At 41.0% G+C, this 17,284-nt stretch overlaps 1 protein-coding gene and 1 non-coding gene across 3 annotated transcripts in view; one reads left to right on the top strand and one right to left on the bottom strand.

The window, feature by feature from the left end:
- ppargc1a (peroxisome proliferator-activated receptor gamma, coactivator 1 alpha) overlaps positions 1-17,284 on the top strand; it is a 392,529-nt gene that overhangs the window by 155,218 nt on the left and 220,027 nt on the right. The gene's annotated exons all lie outside the window — the stretch shown is intronic.
- On the bottom strand, positions 16,154-16,224 carry trnaa-ugc (transfer RNA alanine (anticodon UGC)). The gene has a single exon. It is a non-coding gene; the product is annotated as a tRNA-Ala (tRNA).

Below are 17,284 nucleotides of genomic sequence, written 5' to 3'. Positions count from 1 at the left end.
GCTGAAGGCTTGAAGCTTCACTACAGGAGCTTCGCTGAGGTTTTGAGATGTGTTTGAGAGATACATTGGGGTTCTTTTGATGTTAATGGCATCAGATTTAAGATCAGAGGGAAATTACAGTATTTCCAAGAGAATCCTCCACAAGCCCCATTTATTTCAGCTTCTTTAGGGTTTGCTTCAGAAGAATATTCCAGACTGAGGTATATAACCATATTGACTGATGAAACTAAAGAATGCTAGCACTCTGTATACCCACCCTTTTTCCAAGACTTTGTGGGCATAGATCTTCTATACAGTTTCAACTTACTTGCTGTTTATTGATAGCCTTTGTATAAAAATCATTGGATCTCAGCATTACTTTGAATGTCATCTTATTCGATCTTACTGTTTTGTTATTCGTCTTATGAGACACTGAGAAGAAAAGAGACAACAATGAAACTACTTCACTCCGGGAACAAACACTCATTTTCTAGTCAAGAGCTTGCCACTCAGCTTTGTAGTGAGAGGACCTTCACATGTGAAGATGCCCTCCTCCCCTGAGGTAATTTACGACACTCTCATGACTGTCATTACCTCGCTGTCGTTCTGGCCGTCCGTCGTGCCACGTGTGGATAATGAATGCATTTTTGAGTCCTCACACCTCTCTGACACACTTGACTCCATTTAATAAATGATGGCCCGTATTTCCCCATTCATTATAATGTCATTAAGACATATTAATTCTTCCTGCTGCTTTAACCTTTTGCTTGAGTTACAGCAGGGGCCCTTCGAATCGGGGCCCTTTGCATTCACATTGTCTGCAGGCAAAGCACTCATGCAGAAGGGGTACTGTAATGAGGACTTTGACCATGCACAGCTATGTGCACTGAGTATGTGAGAAGCCTGTCGAGGGTTTTTATCCACCTCTTTTATGCAAATGTGGAAAAAAGCCAGAAATAATGGGCGAAAAGTGGTTTTATTTATATTAGTAATTTTTACACTTGGTACACGTCATTGATGAAAAATTCAATATATTCAACATACACCAGCGGTTACCAAATGCAACCCCTGGACAGACTAAAAGTCCTGCAAAACATTAGGAAAAAAAGTTTCTTTGGTAATTCAGACAGTGTATTAAAACGTACTTAGTTAAAGTTCAGAATCATAGAAACAATTCAGGTTTATTTCCCTCAAACATACCATTCAACCTTAAAATATGCGGAGTTTCTGGCCGTAAACAAACCAGAGAGAGCAGCAGTTCCCCAGACCCTGGTTGGGAACCCTAACCCTAACCTCAGGAGAATTGTAGACATTGCCTATAAGCAGCATCAAAAATTCACTACTTCGTTACTGCCCTACATTACTTCTGTTTTTAAAATAGGGAGTCCACAAAATTTAGAATCATTTATGAATAATTTTTTGGCAAGAAGTGACTGGCCCTCATCTGGACACTGGATGCTTGCAGTGGTTCAGTGTGCAATGCCAAGGTGGGACATTTACCTCAGGCATTATTTTAACGTGCCACTGCTCGCTCTACTCAGCCTCTCTGAACTGTTAGCACTACAGCTGTGTACCACTTACAAAGAGCTGTCAAAACTGCTTTATCAAGAGCTAATAAAGGTTTGAATCCCTGTAATCCTTTTTGCCGTGCAGGGTTTGCCTCAAGCGTGTGACATTTTCTTTGGGAAATTTGTACATAGTAGCAGATTTGTATACTGATAAATTCTACGTGTTACAGCACACACCATTAGTAGCACTGTCCCTGCTGCTTCTCTGATGTAGATATAGGGCAGCTTGTAGCCCTTTTCATACAGAGATGTCGTACAAAAGATCCACTTAAACGAAATATATTAGCAGTAATTTATCACCATTTATACATTTAACTACCCAGGTACTACCGTAGGTGCAATACAGCCAGTCCATTCATCTTCCTACTGTGATAAATGTCTTTTTAAGATTCTGTAGGTGATCTGGTCTACATGCCTCATGCTGATCTTAACACTACCCTAACATAATGAGCACAAGAATTCCTAGGGTGAAGGAATAATGCTTAACCCTTAAGTCCTCCTTCTTTGTCAAGATGCAGCAAATGCTTAAGAAATGCGCTTTTGGGGATTTACCCGCATGCACTAGGCCTGGTGTAATCACTTTAGTCCTGATCAGCATGCCTCTCATATCTGGAAGTGCTTGCTCCCTTCCTTGTCCTTGTGCTTTCTCACCAACAGCCAGAAAGGAGTCATCCTTCTATAGTTTTCTTCCTCAAGAACGTTTTCTTTCACATTCGAGTCCAATGTGAGGTCTTGTAATGAATTACATGTGTTCCAGGAGGCTTTGTTAGAGGCATGGCAGTATGAGGCAGGACGTGCTTCAAAAGCCCAAGCTCTTTGCTTCCCTAAAAGATGACCGAATCCAATTTAATGCGAGCTGAATGAGCACTGTCGGGCTCATGTATCAACTTTCCTCTCAATGCCAGCTCCCAGAAGAGAGTCGCAGCTTGGGGAGCGGAGTTGCTGCAGCTTCTCCCTAATGCGCTGGCAGGAATTTGCATCCCCAATGTGCCCTCGATAGAAACCCTATCCCTCTCTGTTCTTTGGACGGCTGAAAGGTACAGCCTCTCCTCTCCTTCGCTCCCTGGTACGGGCTGTTCTTACAATGGAGGCTGTCAGTCCGGCTTATAGCGCACTCATTCTCCTCTATTCCTCCCTCTCCTTGACAAAGTTTTCTCTTTTCCTCTTGACTCCAGAGATACAGCATACATTGCACTTGCTGTAAGAGCACTCTTAGTTGCAGTCATCGCCATGCAGAAGAATTGAGTGATGTCTTGACATGCACAGCTTGCTTTTAGCTGTTGTTTACTGTAACTGTAAGTGGACTGAATAATAACAGCATTTCCAGTCTTTGAACAGTGGGGTTGTGGTACAAAACTGATAAAAAAAAAAATCCGAAATGCTGTTGGGATTTTTCAGACAAAAGCAATAGTCAAATGAGTGCCCCAACAATTAAAAATGATGCTTTTGAATTTAATTACCCTTCCTCCATCAGAGTGAAAGTTCCGGATGTCAAGATGCTTCCCCCTTCAGGAGCATTCCAACATCTGTTTTCATTGTCTAAATTTGGCCGCCTCTATAAGCCATTAGTTTTGGTGGAATCCCACACATCTCATAATCATAGAAGCCAATCTGTTTCTGGGGCTGTGCCTGGGTTATTTACAAATACTGCCATATGTTGGGCCTTTTGTGCGGATCACGACAGAACTGAAAATCTTGTCCATATTTCTCAGTTTCTCTGATGTCTACATGTAATGCTACTTAAGCTCACCAGCAGCTGCCACTCAGACTGGCTCCTCAGATCCACAGATAGGCGCACTGCTTTATTTCCTGTAGAAAGCATGCATTACAAACATTTAGCACAGTAACTGGTCTGTATCTTACTTTCTATTGTGACATGGAGTGTTTCTGAACCCTAATGGCATTACACAACGTTCATATACTGTTTCCATAAATTATGATCATTAGATTCTTGTTTGGGCAAGCACCCAGACAAGTCCTCCTCCTCTTTAAGGTTTTCAACAAATATTATATGTAGTTACAACCCATCAAACAGTTTCCATTTTTAATCATATCTCTATTTAGACTATGTTCTTCCTCAGGATAGGATCGCAAAATTTCGTAGAGATTCTTCACACTTTTGCAAACATGTTTCTTAAAGATCATCCGTCCTAAGGCTGGATTTTTGAGTGAGTTGTGTCACTTCAGCTGACCCTTTTCAGACCTGTATTTATTATTTAGCATAGACCCTTTACTCCACCTGTGTCTTCTAATGCTTCTGCATTAGCCTCCAGCTGCTCTGTGCACATGACAGGATAACACACTTGTGCATGTTCAGCTAGCTGCGTGTGTGAATCACAATTCATTCACCCTGTGCATTAGTGACATGCAACATGCGACACAGGCCCTGTGTCACAGAGCTCCTGACAGTATCATGCATGCAATAAAAGCCCACCTGTTCCTCCCCAAATGGTAATCTAATTCACACAGCTTCTAGAGCGCTCCCTAGGTGCCAAACTCCATCTCTCATCCGTCCCCAACCACACGCCCACACCCTGGGGTAATGAGGACAAGGTACATTGTTAAAACACAGGCCTGACATGCATTGGAATTTTATGCTTGAGGTATAATCCAGCTCATATCTCATATTGGACCGGTTTTATTGCATTATGAAACACTTACTAGAATGTATCAAGAACACGAACAAATGATGAGAAAGGTGGAATTTGTATTTATGGGCAGTTTAGGTTTTTGTACATTGCTAGACAAGATTATGCCCAGTTTAATTATCAGTGTGATGCTCTTATAACCAGTGTCAGCAGTGAGAAACCAACATACAGTGGAACCTCTACAAACGAACGCCTATAGTAACGAACTTTCCAAGATACAAACCGGGCATTTGAATATTTTTTGCCTCCACCAACGAACCATGACTCTAGAAACGAACCCGAGCCTCCGTCGAGCCGGCGGCTGGAAATGACCACTGACCCCAATATGCGAGTCTCCCAGCGCGCCCAGACTTAAGTGAACGTTTAAGATTAGCAAATTGTAGTTTTAGAAATTTAGCATTAGTGCAAATAGCAGACATCGAAATTCGTGCTATGTTAAGCCGTATCTACGCTTTGTCTCCCCACATTCACCCGCCTACTCTCCGTTATTCCACCCACCCCCCACCTCCCGCCATACAGCCAGTGCCTGTGTTACTGCTCCAGCCAGTCTTCGATGTGTAACCACTTTAAATGTATTTCTTTTTTTTTTACTGTTACCACTGTATTTCTTTTTTATTTTTAGTAATGCTACATGTACTTTTTTACTAATTCGAGAGTGTTGTAAACATATATCAGTGCAAAAAGGGTGACTTTCGGGGTGGGGGCTGGAACACATTAATTGCTTTTCCATTATTTTAAGTGGGGAAAATTGATTTCAGAAACGAACTTTTCCACTTACGAACCGGGTCACGGAACGGATAAATTTCGTAGGTAGAGGTTCCACTGTATATCTTTATTTTTTAATCACAGAGTGGGGTCTTTTGTTTATGTTTAAACCCAGTGACAACTGGTTACCTGGTTACAGAGACAGAGAAGACAAAGAAGACAGAGAAGTCTTGCTTACCTTCCATGTGATATATGATGTGATGTACTAGGCAAGAAAGCCAGACATTTCCAATGCATATTTCGTTACAATTACACTTTTGTAGTATCTCTAAACATAATAGACTTATAATGCAATATTAGTTAAACATGAAATGATTCTCAGAGTTTACTGTAAACCATGAAAAACATTCCTGATGATTAGTGATACTGTATTAATATTAATTACCACAGTTTAAAAACCTCACGCAAGTTACAACCTCTACCAAAGTTAGCAACAGTCTCCCAGACACAGCTCTACATGTAACATGGGATTTTGTGTCAGGGGAAATGAGGTGCAGTGGCAGAGTCATGGTGTGGTGCTCAATCTCACCTCCCCATCCTGACTTCACTCCCAAGGACCTTCACAACGATTAGGACAGGGTGGTGAGATTGGAAACTACACCGGAGTGACTGAAGACGGAAAAGTAAGCAAATGGGCTAACTGTTTATGCTCTTCTAAACACGTGACTATCTGTAGAGGTGTGCTAGTTTAATCATTTCATTTCATTTTTACAGACAAACCAGAACTCTCTGCCCACTCCAACTTAAATGGAGCTATAACTATATTCTAGTGCCCCCCTCCCCTCTAAGTTCTGCACTTTTTTCTCGCTTAAATTGTGATTAATAACGCCATAAACATTAAGTTCCACCTTAAATCCCTCAAGCACATTTACTTTTGTGAGCTGGGATCTGTTTGGAATAAATATACCTCTAAAAGAGGCCGCTCAGGTTTTTCTCTGTAGCAAACTCATTTCCACAAAAACAACAAAATTGAGGTTTATACAGTTCTGATTACCTGTTAAACAAAACCGAATGCAGTGAACTTACATGACTCTCACATCTCACCGGACTTTTACAGCTTTACAGAAGGCCAACAGAAGAACGAGACTGAGGATATTAGTGTTAATGTAGGTCTTTTTTGGTTTAAACTTATTTTAAATGAGTACAGAGCGCAGCTATTTTTTGTTGTTCAATATAAAACGTGGTAAGATGCTTTAAGTGTGTTTACCAGTACTTTTGAACTTTTCAGCACATTTCAGATATGGGTTAAATTGAGTTAATACTGATAACTGTAATTTTGTAATCATGATATTAAATTATTTTATACTGTTTCAGGTCTAGTATTATTTTCTTAACTTGAGTTGCATTGGCTCATTATAACATGAAAATTGATCATAAGCGATTTGATTTTATTTGCCAGAACGCTCAAAATACTAAATGCTTGTGGAATTTAACCACTTTTACCTTTCACTTCACTGTGATGTTTCATTGGCTGAATGGGTTGTAAGCTGGATTTTGGTTGTATTCTACACTGTTTCTTGCTTTAAAAAAAGGTGTAATACAACGATATGCAGTTTCCCCCCATAGAAACTTCCCATCCATTTTCACCATGCTTTTATATCTCAGGGCCTTATGTTTGAGCCTCCAATCTGACAATTTATAACAACAAAGCTGTATGTGTATGTGATCAATAAAAACCATAATTAGAATTCTCCCAGAGTCTAATTTGAGACCTGCTATAAAAATTGTTTTGGTACCATTTGATCAGTATAGGTAATTCTCCAAAGTGAAAAAGCCTCAGATGTTGAAATGTTTGCCCTTTCGAGCAGCCCTACATGTCTGAAATTTTGAGTGAATTTAACACATTCACACCATAAGTAGATGCAATGTTCTGCCTCTTCGGCTCCCGCAAGCCGAACTGGAGGCGTGGCAAGAACATGGCAAAAATCGTGGACAATCTCTTTCTTTCTTACCAGGGGTCCCTGTAAACCCCTCCACAGAGAGCAGCCTGATCAATACTAGGAATCAGGCTATTACGCCCTTTTAAAGTGCTACTTGTGCGATCAATATGTTATTATTTTTCATCTGCTGGCTGTATTTAATAGTCTCATTATTATTTTCCTGCTTTGATCAAGGCCCCTCTTCCAGGCCCCCCGGTGCTCGATCTGCTCTTCCTCTCACCAGACGTTTTCTTTTGTTTCAGCTCTCATTGCACATCGCTCATTTGCACATGCTGTGTGTATACGTGCGCCTGTGTGCTCTCATAAGCGGTTTGCTTGTGATTAGGGAGGAATATATTTGTAGAGGGAAGGTCCTGAAGGATGCTGTGTTGAACACATTTGGTGCGATGTGTCGTCAGGCGCTGGGGACATGGAGAATCCTCAGGCTTCTTTGATTATTTCAGTTCTCTTTAGATTTGCGTGATTTTTATATAAAGTGAAAAACTAGATCCTCAAGGAGGATGTTTGTTAACGTATAAAGACAGGAGTCCTTATATTTGCAGTCTCTAAACTGTATTAATGTCCAGATACTTGTACAGAACACTTTTAACAAAATAGCAGTTCTTCCCTGTGAACTCTGCCACTTTAATATAATCTGTAAATATAATCATATTAATTTCTTCAGACACTGCAACCTCCTCAACTCAACCAATTCTAATGAGTAAAGCTCTGACTGGTTTGTTTTTCATGAATGGTGATATGACTGGTGCTTGTACTGCATTTTTTTAATCATAATCATATTAATCATATGACTACATTTCCACTCCACCACCCTAAGTCTCCATCAGCTGATTCTTAAGGATACTACATCTAATAAAACAGGAAGTGAGAAACATCTGGATGAGTAGAATCCTAGATATTTACTGGCAGCTGTTTATGGGGAAAATCATATTAGAATAGATTCCGCATGTCCCAAGCTTATGGCTGTATACTGTAAATCACATGGTTTGACACCCATGAGAGGATCAAGCACCTTTTTATTTTAGAATTAAAAGCACCTCAATATCCTGCACTTATATTTTTCCCCATTAAAAACAAGGACCATTAGGGTATCTTTTATTTTTCAGACTTTAGTGCATCACTCTTCACACAGGCTGTGGTTTCATGTGAAGGCAATGCATTCTTGCTTCCGCAACACCAGGTTCTATTTCACCACAACAAGAATGACCTTCATATAGATTAAAATAGCAAAGGGCAGGCATCGGTAATGTGATTTTGAAAAAAACAAAAGGCGTTCCATATTGTTTTCCTCTGTATTTTTTTTTTTTTTGAAAATGCACAGAATGAGTAATTACTGTGCATTTACGGCTTCACAGTGAAGACGAAAGAGACGAGGGGCTTAATATATGAGATCAGGGCCGTGTCGTCCTTTAATCTTTATGGGAAATCTCCGCAAGATCAAACACGCATTAACTCAACCATAATAAAGCGGTAGATGTAGACAGGGGCCATATGAATCAGGTGAAAGAGCCTGAGTGGGTTCTGGGCACATGCTGCGTTCAAAATGCATTGGAGGAATTAGAGGTAATACTCATTTTAATGTAAATGAGGTCCTTTATAGCAACGCTCCGCTCTCGCCTCGCGGTGGGGAGACAGTTTATCTCTTAACGACATTTTGGCAATGAATCATCTTTAATTAAACAATTTGGCAAGTGGAGGGTGATGCCTGGTGCCTGTCCTGGTGGTCTTTTTAATGAAGTGGAGAGCGTGGATTGGTTAAGCACTGAAGTCACTAGTGAATTGTTGGGGAGACTAGCTGGTGGTGTGTCCATTTTTCGTAGGCTAGCTAGCTCCAGGCTGAGCTCTCAGTTCATTAATCAGTAGCACATTATGATACAATCCTCTCTGTTTGCTTTCTAAATGTCTTCATGCATAGTTTATATGGAAGACCTCCTGTATCTCCCTCCTGCTCTTGTGCCTGAGAATGCCTTGCTTTTAGTAGGAGATTAATTGCCCTGGATCAAAGTTGTCATGCCCTTTTTTTTTTTTTGGTGCTCATTGTATTGGACTTCAGGCAAAAGGAATGTAGCGCTGAAGAAAAACCCCAACACACCGAGCCCATGACGTTATCTTGTCGGTCGTGTTTCTAGTTCGGGAAGTTTAATTCTTCCCCTTGTTTACTCTCTGCGTTTATTTGGGGAGCAAGGCTTCAATGTCAGCGGCGATGTCATCAGGGGCCCGAAACACGGCTGCTATCACACACCAGAGAGTCGAGCTGGGTTCACCCTCGCCTCATTGGGAAGGGGTATAAATCAGAGGGGACAAGTGACAGAGATTAATGCAGGGCCCAGTTCATGGAATAACATCCCCCTCGCCCTAGAACAACTTCCTGATAAAAAAAAAAACACACACACACCAATGTGACACCCATAGCTTTGTGCAGTAATAGAAATGCCTTACACAGGAAGGTTTACAACTGCCTGATAGTAACCGCTACTTAGATATGGTCGTTGTCCTGAGCAAATGAAGACTTTTATGAGCGCTCGTCTTCCCTGCTCTGTTTGCTGTAGAGAGTTGTAAGTCCAGTGCCAGACAAAAGCAAGATGTGATTGAATATGCATTATGTGGGAGGAACGGTAGAACAAGGGCATGACCCTTGATTGTTGGAACTTTTTATGATGTGGTGTGTTCATGGAGATAGGCCTGTGTTTACATCAGTGTGCAAACATCAGAGTTTTCAAATAGATTTCTGGCATGAATTAACTGATCATGAAATACATAACTGATATTGAACCTTTTATAATATGTGAAGGGTATTGAGGATGTTTTTGACACTTCACATGTTTGATTTAGCTCAAATGAACCCTACTGCAATTGACCTGCAGTTCATGTAGGCCCTGGCACACACCAAATACTAGGATAGAGACCCTGTGTGACTGCGACACTACCTGCTGCCCCACCATGAAACATACATGTTTTAAAGGGGACATAATATTGAAAAATCACTATTTTAGTTCATTAGCACATTGATATGAGGATCTGGAGCTCCTGCCAAACTTCAAACTGTAAACAATACAGTCAGGCTTTTTTTTTTATCTGTCTAAATTTGAAAACATCTGGGATAACACAAGTTGTTCTGATTTTGTGCTTGTCACATTGATCGCAGCCCCGCCTCCTCATCTGAGTCCATCCAGTCACAGCACAGGACCCATCTGTGAACCTCAAGTCACAGCGCTGGAACTATATCTATGTGAGAGCACAAAGAGGAAGTTAAACAGAGCAAAACAAACATAGTCAGCACAGAGACTTGAGAGTTGATTATGGCATAAAACAAGAATGAGGGAAAAAAAAAGGAACAAAGCAAAATTGACTAAAAAGCCAGTGTTTCTGGTCCTTGCTCCTCATTGCTGGGTGCCTCTCACTCTTTTGGTTTACACAGAAGCTCCAATCATGTCATAGATGTTTCATTAAAATCTCAGAACAGTGTACATGTGTGTAAAAAGGGCAGGCATATGTCCCCTTTAAAGTTTTTACACATTTGCTTGTGTGCAAAATCACTACTCAATGTTTTTGAAGGTAGTGCTGCCTTTGAGGAAGACCAAATGTAATTGGTTACCAACCAACAGGTTGAGATGAACGTTATAGCACACTCTGGATGGAGATTTTCGAATACCGTACCATGAACAGGATTTTAATGTTTATCTGGTTTTCCATGTATTTTTCTCAGAGACTAACACCATGTAAATGTGGAAGTCACTAAATAGAAACAATTACACATGACGCACAGAGTAAAACACGTTTCTAAATATAACCTCTGCCTCTTGCTTTTTAAAATGGGCTATTCTCGGAAGCAAATACATTCCTTGAAGGCAACGCAGCCTTCAAATGTTTGAATGGTGATTTTTCACAAGTGCATGGCTTTATTGTGTATTGTTGTGAATCCACACATGGATTTTTTTTATTTTAATGATTATTTTATTTTAAATAAGGCTGAGTTGGATTTGAGGTATTATAACATTCTACATGTACACATATCTTTATGGCACTGGCTCGTATAGCATCTATCATTAAACATTTCACAGTAAAACATTGTTTGGGTAAGGGTTCCCAAACTTTTGCACGAGACAATCTGTCATTACTAGAGGTGGCACCAATCTGATACTGATGATGTCAACATTGGGTCGATTGCAGCAGAAAATGCTAGATCAGATATGAGGAAGAGCAGAATGGATCTGATCTGATTGTGATCTCGCCTGAAATCTCACTGAACGCCTTGTAGCACAAACATAACATAAAGCGAAATACAGTGAACTGTGTGGCCCAAACATCTAAGGGATTGCCTGCTCATATATCATTTCTTTTAAAGTGAAGGTCGGTTTATGCAGTCTGTACGTGAGTGAAATGTGTGTGTGTTTACAGGAATTTCATTTTTACTCTACTGGGAAAACAACAGTAATGCACCTATAAACGAGAGATAAATCCAGCCATATACACTGATCAGCCAGACATGAAAGCCACAGCAATGCAGTGACACTGACATAGTGATGGTGTGTTATGGTACGAGTGGATCAGACACATCATCACTGCTGGAATTGTTAAACAACCCTATGTCACTGTTGGACTGAGAACAGTCTACCAATACAGCCAACAGCGTCCTGTGGGCGGCATCCCATGTCCCCTGATGGACTAGAGGACGACCAACGTGAATTGTGCAGCAACAGATAAGCTACTGTCTCTGAGTTTATGTCTATAAAGTGGACCAACAAGGTAGGAGAGTCTTACAGAGTGGATAGTGAGTAGGCACTCTGCTTTGTCTGATCCAGTCGCACATTTGAAGAACAGGGTGAAAGTGGGATAAGTATTTACAAAGTTCAAAACCTGTTCAAGTGGAGTACAGCATGATACCTAATGTTTCTTGAATGTTATTCCAGTGTCATCACCAAATGAACATGATAAATTTGGTCCAATGGATTGTGATTTTTTTTCCCTCGTATAATTTCTGTTTAGGAACATTTGGATCAATGTTAGAGATCCCAGGGTGAACACTACATGGACCAGAACTAAAATACAACAATGTATTACTTTCCTCTTTAGTCTGGACCAAGGGAACTGACCTACAAATAGAAACACAAACTAAAATGTAAAACAGTCCTCATTAGTTTCTTTTTGTAATGCAGAGCTCAAATTAGAGCCTTCACAACAACTAACAATAGCATTTGTAATCCAGATTACAAACCAGCCTAAAGTTTGTGCCCTTCAACTTATTCTTAGCGACAACAGACGCCTTTTTTTGTTAAATGAAGAAGCCCTACATTATCTAGAAAGTAATTTCAAAAACGGTACATCAATTCCAATACTCGCGCATTACTCAAATGACTTGCATACAATCAGAAATGGCAGAATAATTCAGATTTAATGGACTATAACTTTAATACCGTATTAGCATTCACTCTGACGAGCCACTCCTTTGCGAGTTCTTCTGAGCACAATGAAGACAAATGAGAAAGTGCAGAACTCTTATGGTTCTCCCTCTCTGATCATGCCAGTACCTGCTGTACTCTGAAAAGGCTTTCATTTACAAGCATCAGGTTATTGGAAAGTGGGGGAGAATCTTCACAGAAATAATCAAGCCTTGATGAAATAAAGGCATGCGTTAAGCCCACATGTCCGGCCCTGATGGAGTCGACCTTCGTCTCGGCGATAGCCAAGGGGAGATAAAAACATGAATCTGGGATTATTAGCATTAGCATTTTGAGCGTCTGAAGTTGGAAATAAACATGCAAATTGGTCTAAATAGGAGTGACACGGAGCCAACAAGGCTGCTGGAGAGATCTGTGTTTGCTGTGCACTCTGAATGCAGTTGCTAAATTATATATGCATGACGTTGTGTAATATTGCCGAACTCAACCAAAGAAATATGATTTAAAAACATCCACTTGGATCTGTAAACAGAAGTTTAGAACTAGTTCAACTATTCTATTAAAACCTTGAAGCACTGTCACATCTCGAGCTATTTCTATGAAGCTTTGTTCTTAGATGAGTGCTGTGTTTAAATTTGTCCAATTATTATTATTGTCACCGTTAATGTTTGTGCAAAGTCCCTAATTTAAAATAAGATCATGGATTTTGGATGAAATCCTTCTGTTGAAAGAAAATGTATGTATTTTTTGTATCAAACACAAAGCCTTTGACTTTCCATGTCCAATTCCAAGCAGCGCAACTTCAATATTATGTGCATCTAAGAGTCCACATGCAGCTGAACACGGACAAAGGAAGTGAAGGACATCTGCCTCTAAAAATCATACCTTTCTATCTAATCTCGCCATCCATCTTTCCATCTGAGCAGTGGCATCGATGGAGGCAGGATTTCATTAAAAAAAAACTGGGGAAATTTAATTTCCACTCTTTTACTGAGGACACAGCTGATTTAGCTATCCTGGTGATCTTGAACATCTTTTGCTTTGCCCTCGGTTTGACTGTTCCCTGTGTCTGGGAGGATAAGGTTTACAGAGGGCTGGAGCATTTTTCTTGTCTTGTATTTGCCTTGATCATCACATTAATATTGTAGGAGGAATTTGGCAAGGTGCTTATTCTCTTTTTCGGATGTGCTGTACTTATTCCAGATGACAAAAGCTGGACTGTGTGCTCAGGCCTTTCTCGCTTTTCCTCAGACGCTGCACTATCGATGATATTCTAGCGAGCTACTCCCTAATCACATCTCTCCATGCGACTATCTGATTTGGGCTCGGCAGTTTTGTCTGGGGCACAAGGCTTATCTTCTGTTTTGTGGACACTGTTGGGCTAAACATGGTTGCGATGCTGCAGACACATGTCCCTTGAAGTCATATGATCAATAGCCAACATGCTAACTCTCAGACACTTGCCAACAACAAAATAACTCCAAGCTGCTAAGACAAAAGGAAGGCAGGAGGGAGGGGGTTTGAAGGTCTGGGTAGAATTAGCATAGAAAGCACGTCTTCCTTGCTACCTGGGTTAGAGATTTCAGGAGTAATTAAGAGAATACCTGAGGTAATGAAGCGCTGATTTGATGAGGGTGGCAGAGATTAACCAAACTGGCTTGGTGCGGCATGAAATGCTATTATATCTGTGGATAGCAGTATTGTGTGCTTCTCTTCCTCAGGGGCCTGGGCTTGTTTCTCCCCTCCTTATCAGTCTCTCTTCTTCACATACTTCTCAATCCTGATTTAGCTATTTCCTGTCTGTCCTTTCCCACCTGGTAAATCCCATATTTTTAGCTTTAGTTTACACCAGTCTTCCTAGGCTGTTAAATGTGTATTTTTGGAAGCATTCAGGTTTGCAACAATCAGATTGATTTGCTATCACTAGCTCACTTATTTAGCTGAAGACAACAACAATAAAGACATAAAGGCTGCATTTAGCTAGCAAGCCATTTACTCCCAGCTATGTCAGGACTAGCCCTTGTCTGGAGCAATTTACTGGCAAAAACAGCCTTCTATTTTCAGCACAGCAATAAATGCATTGAACAAAGGGCCATCTAATGGCTAATGTCACTTGGACCTTGTTTCCTGTAGACCACCAACCTTTTGGTGGTGGATGCAAACATATGTTAGTTGACTGACGGCAATAGTACATTTCACAATGGTCTTATACACAATATTCTGTGCTCAGTAGGAAACTACGGGAGCTGTTTTTAACATTCAATTTAGATAAGCATCTGTAAATAGCACCTCCTTGGAGAATGTTGATTTATTCTTTAGAAACACAAAAGTTGTTTCACCTACAGAGATGCTACGTATATCCACTTTTTTGCAGTGCTAATTGTGGCTTAATCTATAGAGATAAAAAAAAAACTATATATATATATATATATATTTTTTTTTCTTTTTCTTTCATTCATTCATTCATTGTCTGTAACCACTTATCCAGTTTAGGGTCATGGTGGAATTTAATTTTAAGAACTGAAAATCTTAAGAAAATGACTTTACATTTTGAAAAGATGAATTAGTGTCTTGTGTTTTCCCTGTGTCCACGTGTGTGCTCTGGCTTCCTCCCACTGTCCAAAAAACACGTTTGTAGATGGATTGGCATCTCAAAACTGTCCGTAGGTTTGAGTGTGTGTCACCCTGCGAAGGACTGGCACCACGTCCAAGATGTGTTCCTGCCTTGCGATCAGAATGAATGAATGAGTGTCTCACAACTGATCTAATGAAATGTGGAAATCATCATCAAAACAACTAATATATTTCCTTCAGTCATTCATTAGTCCTTTAATTCAGTCCTACAGGGGTTGGACAATGAAACTGAAACACCTGGTTTTAGACCACAATAATTTATTAGTATGGTGTAGGGCCTCCTTTTGCGACCAATACAGCGTCAGTTCGTCTTGGGAATGACATGTACACGTCCTGCACAGTGGTCAGAGGGATTTAAGACATTCTTCTTGCAGGATAGTGGCCAGGTCACTACGTGATGCTGGTGGAGGAAAACGTTTCCTGACTCGCTCCTCCAAAACACCCCAAAGTGGCTCAATAATATTTAGATCTGGTGACTGTGCAGGCCATGGGAGATGTTCAACTTCACTTTCATGTTCATCAAACCAGTCTTTCACCAGTCTTGCTGCGTGTATTGGTGCATTGTCGTCCTGATACACGGCACCGCCTTCAGGATACAATGTTTGAACCATTGGATGCACATGGTCCTCCAGAATGGTTCGGTAGCCCTTGGCAGTGACGTCCCCACCTAGCACAAGTATTGGGCCAAGGCAATGCCATGGCAGCCCAAACCATCACTGATCCACCCCCATGCTTCACTCTGGGCATGCAACAGTCTGGGTGGTATGCTTCTTTGGGGCTTCTCCACACCATAACTCTCCCGAATGTGGGGAAAACAGTAAAGGTGGACTCATCAGAGAACAATACATGTTTCACATTGTCCACAGCCTAAGATTTGCGCTCCTTGCACCATTGAAACCGACGTTTGCCATTGGCATGAGTGACCAAAGGTTTGGCAATAGCAGCCCGGCCGTGTATATTGACCCTGTGGAGCTCCCGACGGACAGTTCTGGTGGAAACAGGAGAGTTGAGGTGCACTTTTAATTCTGCCGTGGTTTAATGTTTTTTGGATACAATCCGGGTCAGCACCTGAACATCCCTTTCAGACAGCTTCCTCTTGCGTCCACAGTTAATCCTGTTGGATGTGTTTCGTCCTTCTTGGTGGTATGCTAGATAGATAGATGATAGATAGATAGATAGATACTTTATTGATCCCCAGGGGAAATTCAAGACAAACAGCATGGAGATGCAGGGATCGAACCCTGGACCTCATACATGCAAAGCATGCGCTCTACAACTGAGCTACATCCCCAACTAATGCTGACATTACCCTGGACACTGTGGCTCTTGATACATCATAAAGACTCGCTGTCTTGGTCACAGATGCACCAGCAAGACGTGCACCAACAATTTGTCCTCTTGTCCAACTGTGCTCTTACCCTCTGCTGATTGAACCTTCACACTCTGCTCTTACTGATGCAGTGTGCAATCAATGAAGATTGGCCACCAGGCTGGTCCAATTTAGCCATGAAACCTCCCACACTAAAATGACAGTTTCAGTTTAATTGTCCAACCCCTGTACATCCATATGACTATTTTTAAGTGTCCATTTGATGCACATGTATAATTCCAGCACTCTCAGGTTTCTGTGCTTGGTGCTGAATTGGTTGAATCGCCACATTTGGGGCTCTTCTGGTCAGTTTTAAAAAAGGCTATGACTGTGACTCCTCATATGTCCAAAGATATGAGTGCTGCTCCTTTCCTCATTTACACAAGCTCTTTAATGCTTTGTGACATTGCTGTCCATTCTGAGATGTACCTTGTCTCTCTCTGTCTCTCTCCCTCCCTCCCTCTCTCCCTCTCGGTGGGGATATGGAGCTGGGCTGTATTCTCTGATGTGAGGCTGACCTGTTTTCCTGCAGTCTGGCAGAGGAAAGAGGAGAGCGAGGGCCTGCTGGCTTTCTAGGTTAGGCTCAGACAGCACGGAGGCAGCTCCAGCCCCCCTTCCCTCCCACAATGCCTGTTAAAGCAGGGGTCCTGCACCTGCACATTAACTTCAATTAGCATAATTGTCCCCACTTAACATCTGAATATTCAAACGTAAATCAGGTTCAGCAAATAGGTGGCAATTACACTTGAGTAATAGGTTGTGTTACAGATTTCTGCATGTGGGAAAGCGTTTTTTGGCTTTTAATCCATTTTACTATTGATAGAAGACTGGTCAGTTTGATCACCTCTAATATGTAAAGGCTTGGAGTTCCCTGGTCATAAATAAATAAATAAGATAAGACATATGTTAATAATTCTTCTACAGGTTAATATATATTTTGGAAAATATTAGGATAATATTTTTATTTATTTGTTAAATACAG

This window comes from Hoplias malabaricus, chromosome 9 (genome assembly GCF_029633855.1).
Source record: "Hoplias malabaricus isolate fHopMal1 chromosome 9, fHopMal1.hap1, whole genome shotgun sequence".
Taxonomy (NCBI): Eukaryota; Metazoa; Chordata; class Actinopteri; order Characiformes; family Erythrinidae; genus Hoplias; species Hoplias malabaricus.
The sequence above is the reverse complement of the archived record's forward strand: the minus strand, read 5'-3'. Positions and strand labels throughout refer to the sequence as shown.